Raw genomic sequence first — 18,224 nt, forward strand, 5'->3', positions numbered from 1 at the left:
ATAATTGCATTAGAACAAAGGTGAGCCTGCAGTCACGAGCAGCGAGGAGCCACCTTGCCTGAGGTAGACTGATAAATGTCATTTGTCTCCGTACTTATAGAAATTAGTACGGACATTTGCATCAGTACTGTGCATGTCACAACTGAAGGGTGGAAAATGTCACTTTATTCCGTCTCTGATCTTTTACTATCAAAACAGTTGCAAAGTGATATTATTTTTACCCTTTCTACATTTCCTCACTCTTAAGGTATGCGTCATATACAAGCCAAGTCGGGCATCTTTAGGCTGTGTTCACACACAGTATTTTTGCTCAGTATTTTGCAAGCAAAAGCAGGAGGCTGATTCTGCATATTTAAAATAACGTCCTCGATGCATTGAAGTCAATGGAAAGACGGACGTCCAATGCACATGTTATCGATGCGGATGTCAAAATAATGATCATGATAATTATTTCCGGACGTATTTTGTAAACAGCAGACTTTTTTTTTTATTAGTTGTTCATACAGTTTTTAATTTGTCACCATTCTTTCTCAGTTTTTACTTTTAAAGGGGTTGTCCAGCGAAAATCTTTTTCTTTCAAATCAACTGATATCAGAAAGTTATATAGATTTGTAATTTACTTCTATTAAAAAATCTCACGTCTTTCCATACTTATTAGCTACTGTATGTCCTGCAGGAAATGGCGTTTTATTTTCAGTCGGACACACTGCTCTCTGCTGACATCTCTGGCCGAGACAGGAACTCTGTCTCAGGTTTTATATGACTCCCCATAGAAAACCTCTCCTGTTCTGTACAGTTCCTGTCTCGGCCAGAGATGTCAGCAGAGAGCACTGTGTCAGACTGAAAATAAAACAACATTTCCTGCAGGACATACAGCAGCTGATAAGCATAAAAAAGAGTTGAGATTTTTTAATAAAAGTAAATTACAAATCTATATAAATTTCTGACACCAGTTGATTTGAAAGAAAAAGATTTTCGCCGGACAACCCCTTTAAATTCAATGGACTTTTCAATTAAGCCGCACCCAAAGGCCAATTAGTAACCCCAAACTAGAATAATGTACAAACATTAGTCACTGCACTAAGGCGAGGCCAGACAGCTAAACGACGTCCGTTATTTTAGACTCAAAATGATGGACAGAGCTGAAAAATCGTTGTGTGAACATAGCCTAACAAAGAGCAGCAAGTAAGTTTTCTACACAAACGATGGACAAAGATAAAAGACAATAGAAATATAGGTTTTTCTTTTATACTTTCCTGCCTCTATGACGCATTCCTGGTTTTCATTACATAAATCATCAGAACATTGTTCTTTTTCCCCAGTGTGAACTGGCTCTAACCATATACCTGACAGTTTTACATGATGTATGCAGTACATAAACATTTGACCAGGACAGGTCTGCTTTAAGCACATATATATAAGTTAAGTCAACAGTTTGGTCATAGGGCATTCAATGGGAGTAAACCTGTATGAAAGGCATTGCAGCATTTAGTGACTTCCCTGACAGCTGCTCCTGCGTGTCTACACATACAGTAGCTGGGTCACTGCTCCGGGTCACCCAGTGCGTGGACAGAGGACAGACAGTAGTGGATGTGACATTAATCAATCATCCTAGATGTGACTGACACATTCTGCAGATACTGTGCGTGTCAAACTACACTATAGGTGACCTACATCTACAGAGAGGAAGAAAACATCAAACTTTTATGGCTTTTAGCGACAGTAGTAGGGGCCATTTCGGTCTACAAATAATGTATTAAGTTACTTACATTTTTCTAGTAGGGAATTAAAAAAAAAAAAAGATTTTTGCAACTTATGTCGAATTTCGGCTTTATTCATTTTTTTTTTTTTTTTTTTTAAGAAATTGTTATTTTCCTAGACAATAATAAACAGGAAAGAGCAATTTTTGATTGTTTTTTTGTTGTTTGTTTTCATGGCATTGTCGCATCAGGCTAGTTTCACACTAGCTATTTTTTGGCAAAACAAACACCATATCATTTTTATGTTAGTCATGTGGTATTTCTCTTCTATAGAGTTCAATGGAATTTCTGCTGTTCATCTCAAAAAAGGCCAAAGACATTTGTACCTAAAGTCAAAAACACCCAAACAAAAAACAAAAAAAAAGATAATCTTTGGCCGTTTTTTTAGGCTTTATTTTTTTGGAGGCAAAAAACCCTGTGTCTGGAGGTGCCCTCAAAAACAGATATTTTTTTTTTTTTTTGCACAGGTAGGTTTGGTTGTTGCAGTACAAATGATGTGTAGTAGGTTTTTTACTTTTTCATTTTTTTTTTTTTAGTTATAATATATATAAAGCATTTTTTTATATTTGTTTTCTCGTATTTTATTTTTTTTTTAGCCTCACTAGGGGATTTGCCCCTGCAATCCTCTGATCATATCAATCACACACACACAGTATTGCCATATTGTATGTGTTTAGCAGTAACCATAGGTGAGGTCTCCAGGCCTCCGGGACGTGGAAACTTTAAAACAAAACTTTTATTGGTCCAGATTAAAATACAAAGGTGCAGACGAGCAGACCTATCTCACCTCTCTTGGGCCTTATGCCTTGGGGATATTTCGGATCTAGCTAAAAGGTGCTGGCTAGAGATGAGCGAACCGGGTTCGGGTTCGAGTCGTTCCGAACCCGAACGTTCGGCATTTGATTAGCGATGGCTGCTGAACTTGGATAAAGCTCTAAGGTTGTCTGGAAAACATGGATACAGCCAATGACTATATCCATGCTTTCTACATAGCCTTAGGGCTTTATCCAACTTCAGCAGCCACCGCTAATCAAATACCGAAAGTTCGGGTTCGGATGGACTCCAGCATGCTCCAGGTTCGCTCATGTCTAGTGCTGGTGCAAAAACGGCCAATAAATATGGTAAAGTTGGCCCATACCATTTTTTTGGTTTAAAAATGCAGCAGGCAGATGTTGAGCCAGCTGAGAGTCTATAGGAAAATATGAAGTGCAATGGGCGCCGAGGAGGACGGTATGTCTCTTACTTACCTCCTCGGTGCCGTTGCTGTTAGCAGTGTAATCCATAGTGTGTAGTACCGCTAGGAGCACTGCCCCACCCTCATAGTTCGAGCCAGCCCATCCGCTTCATATATTATCATTGAAAGGAGAGGTTGGCTTGGGCTTTAGAGGGGGGGGGGCAGTGCTCCTAACGGTGCTCTGTACTGAGGAGTAAACTGCTAACAGCACAGGAAAGGCACAGAGGAGGAAAGTAAGAAGCTAAAATTATTATGTTAATTTGTTTTCCCTAAGACCCATTGGCATCACAACATATGGGTAAATTCGCCCCTGCGAGCCCCTGGGACGAAGGAATATTTAATGAAAAAATAACAATAAAATTTTAATCCCCTCCTCCATGAGGTATAAATAGGCTCCACCTCCCCCTAGACCTCAGTCTAATTATAAAGAAACATAAAACACAGGGAGGGAGTCTTGTGATGCCAATGGGTCTTAGGGAAAACAAATTAACATAATAATTTTAGCTTCCCTTACGTCCCATTGGCATCACAACATATGGGGAATTAGCAAGCATTATCCCCAATGGGCGGGTTATTTATTACGTCCGCATTAAGAACAGATCTTGCAAAGGTTGTTCTTGACAAGAAAGAAGTATCCAGCCTGAAATATCTCACAAAGGTAGTCAAAGACGACCAGGTAGTTGCCTGGCATATGTCCTCAAGTGGCACAGCGGCACGCTCTGCCCAAGTGGAGGCCACAGCTCTAGTAGAGTGAGCCCTGGTAAATTCTGGTGGATCCAGATCAGCAGAGGAGTAACATAAGGCAATGGAGTCACAGATCCATCTGAATATTGAAGGTTTTGAAGCCTTTCTCCCCTTGTTCGTTCCTGTGAAAGGGATAAAGAAATTCTCGTCTTTACGAAAATCACCTACTCTATGTAGATAGATCTTGATAGCTCTGGATACGTCCAATAAAGAAAGATCCAAGTCTTCTTTAGATGATCCAGTAGGAGAAAATACAGGCAATACTATTGGCTGGTTGATGTTGGCAAATGAAGCCACCATAGGCAGGAATCCTGGAAGGAACCTAAGGATAACTTTGTCTTGGGAAAAAAATCACGTATGGAGGTGCGGAGTCAAGGGCTTGAAGTTCTCCAACTCTCTTAGCAGAGGTAATGGCTAGTAAAAGAGAAACTTTCAATGTTAACTTGAAGTCTACTTCCTCCCAAGGCTTAAAGGGAGGAAGACACAGGCGTCTCAACACAAAGGATAAGTCCCATGGGTCTACCTGCTTTACCAGGTAAGGCCTAGTCTAGCCTTAACAAAATTCTTTACCTCCAAGATCTGAAAGAAACGTGAGTTTAGGTGTGCAGAGAGGGCTGCTATCTGCACCTTGATGGAACTAGGTTTTAATCCTTTATAGAAGCCTTCCTGTAAAAACTTCAATGACTGTGGAGTAGAAGGTTTAAGTCCATCAATACTCCTGCTTGCACACCAATCTTGAAAATCTTCCAAATCCGTGCATAAGATTTATTTGTAGTGCAACTACGAGCGTGAGAAAGAGTATACTATACCTTCTCAGAAAAACTAGAGTCTAATACGGTCCTCTCAGTCTCCGAGCTGTCAAGCTGAGGCTGGAAAGATTCCTGCACAGACGTTGACCCTGGAATATTAGATCCGGATGCAGAGGTAATCTCCAAAATTCCCCTTTGCTCATATTCATGGGCAGGGTGAACCATGACCCCTTCGGCCAGAAGGGAGTTATTATTATTACTGACGACTGATCTAGACTGATCTTCGTCAAACTCTGGGAATCATGGCTATGGGAGGAAAGATATACGCCAGCTGGTATGTCCATGGTATTGTCATTGAGTCCACTACCGTGGGATTGTCTGCCCTGTAAAGGGAACAGAAATTCCTCAGTTTGGCATTGCTTGCTGATGCCATGAGGTCTCTCTGAGGAGGCCCCCACCTCTGGGTTAACTGAATGAACACTCTCCTTGAGAGAGACCATTCCCCCGGTAATGTCAGGCCTCGACTCAGTCAATCCGCCAATATATTGTCGACACCCCTGATATGAATCGCAGAGAGTCTGGTTATTCTGGTTTCTGCCCAACAGAAAAATCTTCTCTACTTCCCTGAGGAGAGAAGGGGATCTGGTACCTCCCTGTTTAGGTACGCCCCACAGGTCATGTCGTTCATCCGGATTCTGACTGCTCTCTGTAAAATAGGAGGAGAAAAATGAAGAAGATCTAGGTAAATCGCTTTGAGCTCCCTCATGTTGGAGGGCAGAGCGGATTCCTGTTGACTCCAAGATCCTGCAGTCGTGATGACTGTCAGATGAGCTCCCCAACCTGTTCCTGAAGCATCTGTCGTGATGGTTATCCAGTGTAGTTCTGAAAATAAAACTCCATGTTTGACTTGTCTCCACCACATTAGAGAATGTCTTGTTTGAGTCGATAGAACATCATCGCATCCAAGTCCTTCAGTCCTCGGTTCCATACTGTTAGTGCTTCTCTCTGAAGAAATCTCATGTGCCATAACGCCCATGGCACCGCGTCCGCAGCTGAGGCAAGGAGCCCTAGAAAGCGCATTTATGTTCTTATGGATACCTGACGAGGAGGAATTAGGAATTAAGTCTGATTTCTCTATGTTGATGAGCCAACCTAATTGTTGAAGTATGTCCCGGACATAGTTCAACTGAACTCTCAGAAGATCCTGAGTCTGAGTCATAATCAACCAATCGTCCAGGTAAGGGATAACTTTATCCCCTGTAAACGGAAGCGAACCATCATGGTGACACTACCTTTGTGAAAACAAAGGGTGCGGAGGTATTCCGGATGGAAGGACTTTGAATTGTAAGTGTCTTACCTTCCCCTGTATTTGGATGGCGAAGGCTCTCCTGTGAGCCTTCAGAATCGGTACATGAAGATATGCATCTTGTAGATCTATGGTGACCATAAAATCTCCCTCCTGGAGGATAGATTTTACCGATCTTATGTTCTCCATGTGGAACGTCTTCTTTACGATGCACCTGTTGAGATATCGCAAATCTATAATAAGCCTCCACTTTCCAGATGGCTTCAGCACTAGAAACACTGGGGAGTAAACTCCCTGACCGATCTCGGATAGAGGAACATCCTCTAGAGCCTCAATGGAAAGGAGGTAAATAATTTCTGTCTGTAGGACTAAGTGTCTTTCTGGCTTAAGATTTCTTGACAGAAGAAATCTTGGAGGAGGAAGAGATGATAAATGAAGGACATAACCATTTTGAATAATATTTAACACCCAGTGATCTTTTCTTAATTCTTCCCAGGCAGGGAGAAACAAACTCAGGGGTGTTCCCACTGGACAGCTTCTGCGTCAGAAGTCTGGTTTCTTGTTGGTGTCCTTATTCTGCTGCTTCTCGGAACCTCTTCTGGAATAGTTTCTTCCTCAACCTCTGTATTGGTATCTCCCTTTGCCTCGCTGAGGAGATTTTGCTCTGCGAAAGGAATCACCGCTCTTATAGGACAATGGTAGGGACTTCCCCTCCTTGTCAGACAATTCCTCCATTAATTTATCCAGCTCAGAGCCAAACAGCCTACCTGGCTGGAACTCCATATTACAGAGCTGAATTTTGGAGTTAGCATCTCCAACCCAGGGTTTTAACCATAGCGCCCTTCGGCAGCGGTTGAGAGCGTACTAGTTTTTTTTTTTTTTTTTTTTTTTTTTTTTACGCTAACCTGGTTCCCTGAGATGCATCATCGCAGAGGAAGTCAATGGCCATAATGACCTTTTTTTAAGGAGCGAAGGACCTTGTCCCTGCTAGCTCTACCTTCCAAATTTTCCTGGACCTTGGTCAGCCATCTTCTTAGGCTTCTAGAAACCTCAAAAGAAGAAATGGAGACTGCCCCTTGGGCTGCCGCTGCCGTATATGATCTCTTGAGGGCTACCTCCACCCTTCTATCCATCGGATCCTTAAGATTGGATCCGTCCTCCGCAGGCAGCACAATACATTTCGACAGTTTGGCTATGGCCGGGTCCACCTTTGGAGGCTCAATCCAGTCCTTACATTGTTCTTCCTTGAGAACATATAAGTTCTTAAACCTCTTGCTCAAACCCGGAGCCTTTTCCGGTTCTTTCCATTGCGCCTGTAACATAGACAATGAAGTCTTACCCACAGAAAAAGCCCTAGGCTTTTTTGAGGAGGACCAATCCTATCCTCTTCTATTTCCTCAGGGTGTATTTCAGCTTGCACAGCTTAGCAGAGCTTGTGAATTCTATCAGCTGTGAAATACCCCCTGAATAATTCTTTCTCATCTTCAGAAGTAGAAGAGGTTTCAGAAGAAGATGATGACTTAACTTCATCAATCACAGTAAAACTGAAAATGACCATAATCCTACAGCCATAAAGTAATATACTCAAAGGCTGGGAATAGAGAGAGAAATACTCCATTTGGTCTTTAACTTAGGACACGGGCGGCGATTCTCATTAGCCGCTAAAGTCTTTTGCACATAGTACTTGACCCATACAACTACATCCTGAACATCAGGCTCCTCATAGGTTTAGGTCTGCATGAAGGACAGCGTACTTAGGCATTATAAATATTTTTAGGCATTCATAAATATTTTTATGAAAGAAAGGATGAATCTTATCTGGAAAAAATGATCCTCCTACGGTATCCATAGCCGTCAGGTAGAGGAGTCTCACACTCGGCACATGAAGTGCTTCCTTAGAAGGTCTTTTACCAGCAGCAGGACTGGTCTCCATTTCAGACATCTGCAAATAATCAATGTATTACAATACATATAAACCACTAGCCTGGCTAGAGTGATATCGGAAAGAGACACTAGGTGGCAGCAACACTTACTTTTAAGTATATAGAAGAGAGATCACAGCACTTTGCACTCAGATGTTTTCTATTAGATCCAAATGAGCCACAGAAAATCCTTCCAGAGGAAGACAGCCAGACCTAGAGGTAGCAACAGCTTACCTTCTGCCTTGAACACACAGCTAATCCAGCATGCAGAGAGCGCGCGCCGCTGCCGGCCCCCGGAAGTGACATGACGCTGATGCCGCAGTGCTGAGACGCACGCAGCGCCGATGCGTTCCACAGTCGAATGCGACTGGAAGAAAAGCCAGCGGCTCGGGTGACACGCAGAGTGCGTTCCAAGACGCACTAGGTAAGAAAAACTTAAAAGCTAAGACCTGCAGAAGCAAATATCAGGATACTACCTGGACACCGGCTCCAGCGGCATCCCAGCAATCATTACCTGGAGAGAAAACCTGAATGCAACAGGTAAACAAAGCATAAAAACGGAGGAGGGACAAAGTCCCCTAGGGCTAACAGCAACGAAGTAAAAAAAGACTGAGGTCTAGGGGGAGGTGGAGCCTATTTATACCTCATGGAGGAGGGGATTAAAATTTTATTGTTATTTTTTCATTAAATATTCCTTCGTCCCAGGGGCTCGCAGGGGCGAATTTACCCATATGTTGTGATGCCAATGGGACGTAAGGGAAACATATGTTCCTCCTCGGCGCACTGTACGTTATAGGAGGCTATCAGCGGGTTAGATTCATCTTACCTGCTTACAGTTCCCCTTTAAATGGATGTGTGATAGTTCTGTGTATGCCATTTTTTCTGGCTTTTTGTCTATAGATGAAAAAGTTCCTGGAAAAAAAAAAAAAACACTTTGTGAAGGACCCTTTAAAATAAATTCATTAAAAACTAGCAAACTTCCACCCCCCTTTTTTAATTTTTTTTAATTTCTCACAGAATAAAATGCGCTCCAGTGGTGCAGGCTGTATCTAACATGTGGATAACAGATGCAGCGCTCCTTGTCATACTCTGGAGGCTTGTGTGTTACTAATTCATTAGACCAAGTTGTTTTAGGCTTATAGTTTGGGAGTCTGCACTGGGAATTGAAGCTTCTATTATATGTGTGTCTTCCATTTATTGCTTTATATAAATAGTACAATGACCAATCTAGAGCCGGGTTCACTCACAACACTTCTGCGGTGCTTTCCAGGTGTATTGCTTTACATATAACACGTCAGTGCATATGAATGATCCCCTCCCATTCACACAATGGGGCAGCTCATTTGATGTTTTTGACTGTCTACCCGCACAGTATACTTTGTATAGGATGTTTTTTTTTTATGTAATTTCCAACGGGGAAAAATGCAAATAACCATATGCAATTTATATATGATGTACATTCCGTTTTTAGGTATACAAATATAAGAACATTTTGAAGGCTATGTTCCACCTTTGGGAACATATTAGGTAAAGGTTGTATAGACAGCCATTAAAGTGGTACTCTGGGGAAAATCTTTTTCTTTCAAATTAACCGGTTTCAGAAAGTTGTATAGATTTGTAATTGACTTCTATTTAAAAATCTTAAGTCTTCCAGTACTTATCAGCTGCTGTATGTCCTGCAGGAAATGTTTTTTTCTTTTTTTTTTTACTTTTATGTCTGACACACTGCTCTCTGCTGCCACCTCCGTCCGAGACAGGAACTGTCCAGAGCCGTAGCAAATCCCCATAGAAAACCTTTCCTGCTCTGGACAGAGGTGGCAGCAGAGAGCACTGTGTCCGACTGAAAAGAAAACATTATTTCCTGTAGGACATACAGAAGCTGATAAGTATGGGAAGACTTGAGATTTTTTAAATAGAAGTAACAAATCTATAGAAGATTACAAATCTATATAAACTTTCTGACACCAGTTGATTTAAAAGAAAAGGTTTTTCGCCGGAGTTCCCCTTTAAAGTGAACACCACAAAAACACATATACTAATACCTATTTGGTTAACAAAATGCCCCAAGAACTAAATGAAACGTGAATTTTTTATTTTTTTTTTTTCAGGTCAAAAACGTGTCTGAAGGAAGCTATTAAGTTGTAACTGGGAATATTAACTGCTTACCAAAGACGAATTATTACTATAAAATGAAAATAATCTTTGTCACATGATAGGGTTATTTTGGAGGCAGCGGACAGGACACTTCCCCTGCTTCCACCTCTGAATAACATTCTAGCTGTCATAGCAGAAATACTCCGGATCCTGGTTTGAACAGCCTGTCATAGGAACCAGGAAAAGTACAGTTTGGAATATCCTAGGGAGACAGTTGCTAGACTGGATGTCAGATACTCGAGCTGGGATGAGATTACAGAGTAAGGCAGAGCCTTCTCCTGAGGAAGAGCTTTTTAATAGGAAACCCATAAATGCCAGTAGTCCCCAGAGCCGCCTGTAAAGCTAATGCCACACACAGGGATATGTTTCATTGCTTTCCAAATGACAGAAGGCATAAGTGTGAAGAAGGAATAAAGCATACATATCACACCCAGAGTTCAGCTTCTACTTATAGAGAAAAAAAAAAGCACCTTTAGATAAGTCATTAAGTTCCTTTCTCCTATCAAGTGTTAAAAATTGTTTTAAGAAGCAAAAAATTTCTATATAATATTATAATTCTATGATATAACATTACAAAGCACCTTATCACTGACGTTCCATATTTCTCTCCCCCTGACGTTTTATTCAAGTCATTAAAGGGGTTGTTCACCCAAAAAAAAAAAAAAAAAATTCTTTCAAATCAACGGGTGCCAGAAAGTGCCTGGGATTTGTAATTTACTTTTATTAACCCCTTAAGGACTGCAGGCATATATTTACGTCCTGCGGTCGTTAAGGGAGCTCTGAACCGCCGCAGTCCCGGGTGCCGCATGTAGCTTGGGACCATGGCTATTAGCGGGCATGGTCCGATCGCCGTGCCCGCTAATAAGGTAATCGGATGCAGCTGTCAAAGATGACAGCTGCATCCGATTACCTGATGCAGCTGTTCCCTGGTGTCTAGTGTGGGGGGAAAATCGCTCCTCTGGGACGTTGTCCAGGAGGAGCGATCCACACGTCCGGCTCGGGCTGCGCAGTAATGGCGCTGTTCCCGACTTGGTACTCTGTTGCTTCTGGCTGCAGCAGCCAAAAGCAATCGAGTGCCTATCTCATTGATCTATGCTGTATATCTATACAGCATAGATCTCAATGAGAGATCAGAGTGCTTATACTAGAAGTCCCCCAGGGGGAATAACCCTAACCCCAGGGGAACTTCTAGTATAAGTGTTAAAAAAAAAAAAAAAAAAAGAAGTGTTATTAATAAAAAGCCCCCTCCCCTAATAAAAGTTTGAATCACCCCCGTTTCTCATGTTATAAATAAAATAAATAAACATGTTTAGTATCGCTGTGTGCGTAATCGCCCGAACTATTAATTTATCACATTCCTGATCTCGCTTGGTAAAGGGCATAAGTGTAAAAAAATCCCAAAGTGTAAAATTGCGCATTTTCAGTTGCATCAAATCCAGAAAACTTGTAATAAAAAGCGATCAAAAGTTGCATAGGCACAATCAAGGTACCGATAGAAAGAACAGATCATGGCGCAAAAACTGACACCTCACACAGCCCCATAGACCAAAGTATAAAAGCGCTATAAGCCTGGGAATGGAGCAATTTTAAGTAACATATATTTGTTAACAATGGTTTGAATTTTTACAGGCCATCATAGATTATAAAAGTTATACATGTTATACATCGTTGTAATCGTAACGACTTGAGGAACATGGATAACAAGTCAGTTTTACCCCAAGGCGAATGGCGTAAAAACAAATATCCCCCAAATAAAAGAAATGCGTTTTGTTTTTTATTTCAATTTCACCACACATTTATTTTTTTTCTGGTTTCGCAGTGTACTTTATGCAAAAATTCAGCCTGTCATTGCGAAGTACAATTAGTGGCGCAAAAAATAAAGGCTCATGTGGGTTTCTAGGTGAAAAATTGCAAGTGCTATGGCCTTTTAAGCACAAGGAGGAAAAAACGAAAACGCAAAAAAACTAAATTGGCCCGGTCCTTAAAGTGTCACTGTCGTGAATTTTTTTTTTGGCAGAAATCAATAGTCCAGGCGATTTTAAGAAACTTTGTAATTGGGTTTATTATCCGAAAAATGCATTTTTATCATGAAAAATCAGTTTGAAGCTCTCCCCCCTGTCTTCATTGTTCTCCTATGGAGAGAGCTAAAGAAAAGACCAAAACAGGACAACAAAGAGTTAATCTACAAATCCCTCACCCGTTATCTGTTCTGACCATCACCACTGACCTGTCTGAGCTCGGATTACAGCTGTCACCCAGCTCCGTGCCTGTAATCCTCTGTTATCTGCTTTCTGCTGCCGGCTAACTCCCTCCTTCCTCCTCCCCCCTCCCCTCTCCCTAGAACAGACAGGGGACGTCTCCTGCAACAAGTCACAATTCTCAGATCTTTCAGAGTGGATGAAAAAGAGGAAGGAGGGGGGGACCTGGGAAAAGGCTTTTTACATGCAGATAATGGCAGATTTGGCTAATAAACCCAATTACAAAGTTTCTTAAAATCGCCTGGACTATTGATTTCTGCAAAAAAAAAAAAAATACGACAGTGACTCTTTAAGGGATTAAAACAATCTGCAGTCTTTCAGTACTTATCAGCTGCTGTATGTCCGCAGGAAGTGATGTATTCACCCAGTCTGACATAGTGATCTCTGCTGCCACCTCTGTCCATGTCAGGAACTGTCTAGAGCAGTAGCAAATCTGTCACGTCCATAGGGGAACAGTGATCACTAACTGAACCCAGCCCACTGTCTCTACCTACTTGGACGTACTGCCCTAGGTGGCAGACCCCAACTGGATGGCAGTCCCTACGCTGCTAAGTGCAGGGCCAGACAAGGAGAAAAGTCAGCAGTCCAAGTCAAACCAGCCAGGTACATATAAACCACAAATCAGAACCAAAATCACAGTCAGAAAACAAGCCAGAGGTCAAATCCAAGATAGCAAAACAGTACAAAATCACAATACAAAGGGAATACCGTTTAAACAGGCTGAGGTCAGAAACACTGTCAGGAGCGAGGTACAAAATCAGATAACAAGCCAAAGTCAGGAAACAAATGCAGAGGTCAGGAACACAGGGAGTCAGAACACAAAGTAATGCTGGTGTAGCAAAACTATCACTGGCAGCCATGGAACCTCAGCTGCTTGTTTAAATCCACCACCCCTGATTTGCATGAAGCGCCTGGCAGCTCGCGATTGGCTCTGTGCTCCTGCCCCCTACCGCTGATAGGCTGCTTATCTGCAGCATCAGCCGGCTGGGCGTGTATGGGAATGTCAGCCTGCCTCTGCCTCTGCACCACTGCAGAGCAACCAGGTAAATACATGACAAAATCCCCATAGAAAACCTCTCCTGGTCTCCAGACTGTAAAAAATATACCTTTTCCTGCAGGAAGGACATACAGCAGCTGATAAGTACTTGAAGACTTGAGATTTTTAAATAAAAGTAAATTAGTGATCTCTGGCAGTTTCTGGCACCAGGAGAGAATATTTGTTTGTGGTCTACCACTATAAAGCCCTGATACAGAAAATATGCCAGGATCAAGTTGTCAAGGGACTGACAACTTGATCCTGGCACACTCCCAAAACGTACACTCACATTTGCGGATGACCTCTTGTTAGTATGATAAATCATGCAGTGACCTTCCCATCTTCATCTACAGTCTTATGATAGTGACTGCATATATGTTATTTGTATAGTGTCTGTATGTTGTTTTGGTTCATCAGTTTTTCTTTTTATGAATATGAATTTTGGATATTTCAATAAGTGTACTGAAAAAGATATGTACTTGCTATACTTTTTTGGGCAATTTTTTTTTTTTTTTTAGGTATTCTTACATAATAATACTGTACACTATAATACTTTACTATAAAGTGGTCAACCTCTTTAGGCAACTTTTCTGGGAGAGGGTCGTTTCTCCAGACTTTCACTATGATACCTACCTTCTGCCTGCTTCCCTGCAAACAAACCAATCACTTCTCCCAACATCTGGACGTCCTCTTCCACTAAATCTGTGATAAATCTTTAGGGGGAGATTTATCAAACATGGTGGTGTAAAGTGAAACTGTCTCAGTTGCCCCTAGCAACCAATCAGATTCCACCTTTCATTTTCCAAAGAGTCTGTGAGGAATGAAAGGTGGAATCTGATTGGTTGCTAGGGGCAACTGAGACAGTTTCACTTTAAATTGCCCCCTTAGGCTACAGTATGTTTACACGGTTTAAGAACAATGGCTGCTGTTTTATATGTTCACCCAGAAAATACTGCAGTATCGGTGGATAAACATAATTTTATTGTAATTGGAATGTGGGCACATTTGGTTGTCCAATTGACCATTGACCACAGCTGGGAGCCGTATTTTCTATGTCACCAAACTGCAGCTGTAGAAAATAGACCTGTCAATTATTTTTTGCGTCCCCAGTAAACAACAGCCAAAGTGCATACAGTGTATATGCACTACGGCCGATGTCCCATACACTTGCATTCAATTAAGCAGTGTGAATAAATAACATCGGCTGTTGAATCCTCAAACAACGGCCGTTGTTTTAAATACAAATACAGGCTATGTTCACACGCTGTGAACATACGGCCATTCCGTGACCCCGGTCTCAGCACGGATCATCCCGGCTTGTACTTAAGTGATCTTTCCGGCCGTGGAGCTCTGATGCGGGCGCATCAGTGCGCGCCCGCATCAGAGCTTCCAATAGCCCACAGTGAAGCAAGCGGCCGGAGCCGCTTGCTTTACTGTGTGAACTGACAGGTCTTTCTGCGGCCGGAATTCACTGAATTCCGGCCGCAGAGAACTGACATGTCAGTTTTCTCCGGCGCCGCATGGGATCCCGGCCGGAGCGCATACGATGTGTGTGCGCTCCGGCCGGGATCCCATTTAAAATAAGGCTATGTTCCACCCCTCAAAACTACGGCCGTAGTTTTACGTAGTGTGAACATAGCCATAATGTGTAAACTTGGCCTTATACTGTATAGCCAACGGCAGATGTAAAACTTCTTGACACCTCCTTTGCCACTGAAGACTCTCATTTCATTATGTCCTATTAACATGGCTTTTCCCAGTGGTCCTGAATCCAGGAAAATTCTTTCCAAGCTTTAAGTGGTGATGAGGGTAGTATTCTATAGTTTCACCACTAGATGTCAGTGTTCTTTTTACACCTCTGTTCTTGGTCACACAGCTGAGGTTAGCAATGGGTTAATGTTATTGTTGTACCAGGTGTCCTGTGCTGGCCAATAGGAGATGCTCTTTATTTTTCTAACTATCCTTGCTCTTCACACAGTAGGAGGAGTTAGTTAACTCCGTGAGGAAGTTCAGTTTGGAGTAGTCTAGTCTAAGACATGTGTGTATGCAGATGCAGCTAGAGACAACCAGTTCTTTGAGTATTCCTACTATATCTACTATGCAGTGCTAAACACTGGGAGAAGGGGGAGAAGAGTCTAGGAAGATGCTAGCCCATGCCGTGAACCAGTCTAAAAAGTGCAGTGCAGTATCCTGAGACACAGAGGAACTAGCCTGGATAGGACAAAGCTACCAAGAATGTCTACGTATACTATCTTGCAGTGCAGGTAACTGGGACACCCCCGGAAACAGCTTCGCCCAGATAACCACGACTGCGGCTTTGAGGATAAGTCACTTGACACTGTAGGGCACAAGGTGGTCAGACCAAAGTCTATACACGGGTACAAGTAACTTCTCACTACAGTATATTTCTTCCAAATTCCGGCAGAGTACATTGCTACATTGTGTTAAGACTCCTTCAGCCAACTCTTCTTTATGCTACTCAACTCTACTCTTCTTCCTCCTCAGTGTCTTCCACTAAATGAAAGGGAGAGGAAAAGGCTGCTGAGCAAGCTGGAAGCCATGTAATGCGCTCCAGCCAATGAAAAAGCTGCCGCTGCACATGCCCACCGGCAGCCTTTTCTCTCCCAATCACTGGAACCCAGAAGTGAGGGGCATCTGAAGAAGCCGGCCAGAGCTAATGGGGATGTGGCCGGCAGGAGATTCAAGCGGCGATCATCAACGGAGGGATGGTGATTATAAAGTGTGTGTCTGTGATTTTTTTTTATGCCGTCGCCGGAGTTGTCCTTTAGCTAAGGGCCCTATTCCACCGGACGATTATGGTTCAGATTAACGTTAAATCGTTTGAATCTAAACGATAATCGTTCGGTTGAAATGCAGCTAACGATTAACGACCGAACGAGAAATCGTTGATCACTTTATAAGACCTGGACCTATTTTTATCGTTGCTCGTTCGCAAATCGTTCGCATTGAATAAGACGTCGTTCGTAGTAGATAGCAAAGAAAAAACGATAGCAAATACGATTCTCGTTCCATGGAAATGAGTGAACGTTTTCATGTCTTTCGCAATAGCGGTCGTTTGAGATCGTTAATCGTTAACAATTATGCGAACGATAATCGTCTGGTGGGATAGGGCCCTAACTTTTAAAGGGGTTATCCAGCGCTACAAAAACATGGCCACTTTCTTCCAGAGACAGCACCACTCTTGTCTCCAGCTTGGGCGGGGTTTTGCTGCTCAGTTCCATTGAAGTGAATGGAGCTTAATTGCAAACCGCACCTGAGCTGGAGACAAGAATCGTGTTGTCTCTGAAAGAAAGTGGCCATGTTTTTGTAGCACTGGATAACCTATTTAAACGTAAAATAACTGTACCTTTTGGAGCTATATTAGGGGTCATCTATCAAGAACAGATATACTTTCGAATTTTCCCATACTTCGGTGCAAAATTTTAAAAAGTAAAAGATTCATTCACAAAAATGTGGATTTTTTGGGGGGGAGTTTTTCCTAACTAGTTAAACGGACGATAAATGGGGGAGGGGGTTGTGGCTACCTTACTGAATTTCTTTTTAAATTATGTTCTCTCCCCACTCTGAAATAACTGATAACAGCGAACAACACCCTGCATTCAACTGCCTAATAGCTGTACATAAGACAGACAATAGGTAGAATGTCCCTTTAACACCTGCGCTGGTGACAGACTGTAGTGCTGTAGTAACACAGGCCCGCACAGAGCTAAGAAGAGCTTCTCCACCGTATCCAGCTGCTACTAAAAGGGGGAGATTGCTGTGAATTTGTTAAGCAGCGCAATGTGCTGGTTATCTGTGTTGGTGGCCGTCCTGTCTGCTGACTGAGTGGGAGGATCACACTGGGAGACTAATAAGGACACAGCTCATTCTACCCTCTCCCACTCTTTGGGAGTCTGAATCCAGTTAAGTTCAGCACTTGCAGCTTTGTATCATTTTGACTGTGGGATTTAACTCCAACCCCCTCCATGAAAGGTAAGCTAATAGCAAAGCCTGAAAATGTTGCTCTTTATCATGTGTCTGTGTAAAGTTTATCCAGATCCTTTCTCAGTAAGAGATCCAGAATAGCTGTGCATTAGGAAGATCCCAGATTCTCCATGCATGTACAGGCTATGGGCTAGGTGACATAAGGCTGGAGTCTAATTAGACAGGGCCCTGATTGAGGATTTTTTAATTGGTGTTCAGGCTGGAGTAATTCATCCGGCGCAGAAAAATGATTGGCGATGCCTGTTAGATCCAGAAAGTAGCGAAGCTACAATAAGCGGATGCAAAACCCTGCTGTCATCTTATCTATTGATCTGGATGTGTCTGCGCTCTCTAGTTCCCATCAGATGGACTGGGGCACAGCAATGATTAGTGGCAGGTCTGGGATGGGAAGTGCACTGCATGAGATGTCAGCTGATTATTCTAGCAACACTCTATAAATCCCCCCTCCAAATAACCGGATTACATGTTAACAGTAATCTGTCACACATCATTACCTACGACTCTCTCCAACTGTCTCACATCTGCACTGGAAGTAAGAAGACGTTCCGGGGAATTATACAACCGTATCCGAATACTTCTAATGTGTTTAGTGAATGCTGTTATGTAATGTTATAAGTTTTATCTGTGTATTGAGTTTCATTCGTCGCTGTATTGTTGTGTCGTTTGTTCTTAAAGTGCACTTAAAGGGCAACTCCAGCGATTTTTTTTTATTATTTTTTTTACTTTTTAAATTAACCGGTGTCAGAAAGTTATATAGATTTGTAATGGTGCGTTTACACGGAACGATTATCGTTTGAATGTTCGCGATAACGATCGCATTTGAGCGATAATTGTGTCAACAGAGCGGACGATCAAGCGACGAGCGAGAAATCGTTCGTTGTGATCTTTCAACATGTTCTCAAATGGTCGTTCGCTAAAAAAATCGCAGATCGCTTCGTGTAAACAGTCTTTAACAGATTCACCCAATGTGTGAGATGGGCTTAAGCGATCTTAAAAACGATTGCAATAACGATTTTTCTAACAAATTTTCTAACGACTTTTCTAACTATTTATTCG

The 18,224-nt window shown here is 42.2% G+C and overlaps 1 protein-coding gene across 1 annotated transcript in view; it reads left to right on the forward strand.

Moving 5' to 3' along the window:
- The first annotated feature begins 17,071 nt into the window (after positions 1–17,071).
- The window catches only part of LOC138795177 (collagen alpha-1(XIX) chain-like), a 384,669-nt gene continuing 383,516 nt past the window's right edge, over positions 17,072–18,224 (forward strand). The window contains exon 1 of the mRNA XM_069974170.1: positions 17,072–17,156. The gene's annotated coding sequence lies outside the window, so the exon portion shown is untranslated. The remainder of the gene's footprint in view (positions 17,157–18,224) is intronic.

Source organism: Dendropsophus ebraccatus, chromosome 6 (assembly GCF_027789765.1).
Source record: "Dendropsophus ebraccatus isolate aDenEbr1 chromosome 6, aDenEbr1.pat, whole genome shotgun sequence".
In the NCBI taxonomy this organism is placed as follows: domain Eukaryota; kingdom Metazoa; phylum Chordata; class Amphibia; order Anura; family Hylidae; genus Dendropsophus; species Dendropsophus ebraccatus.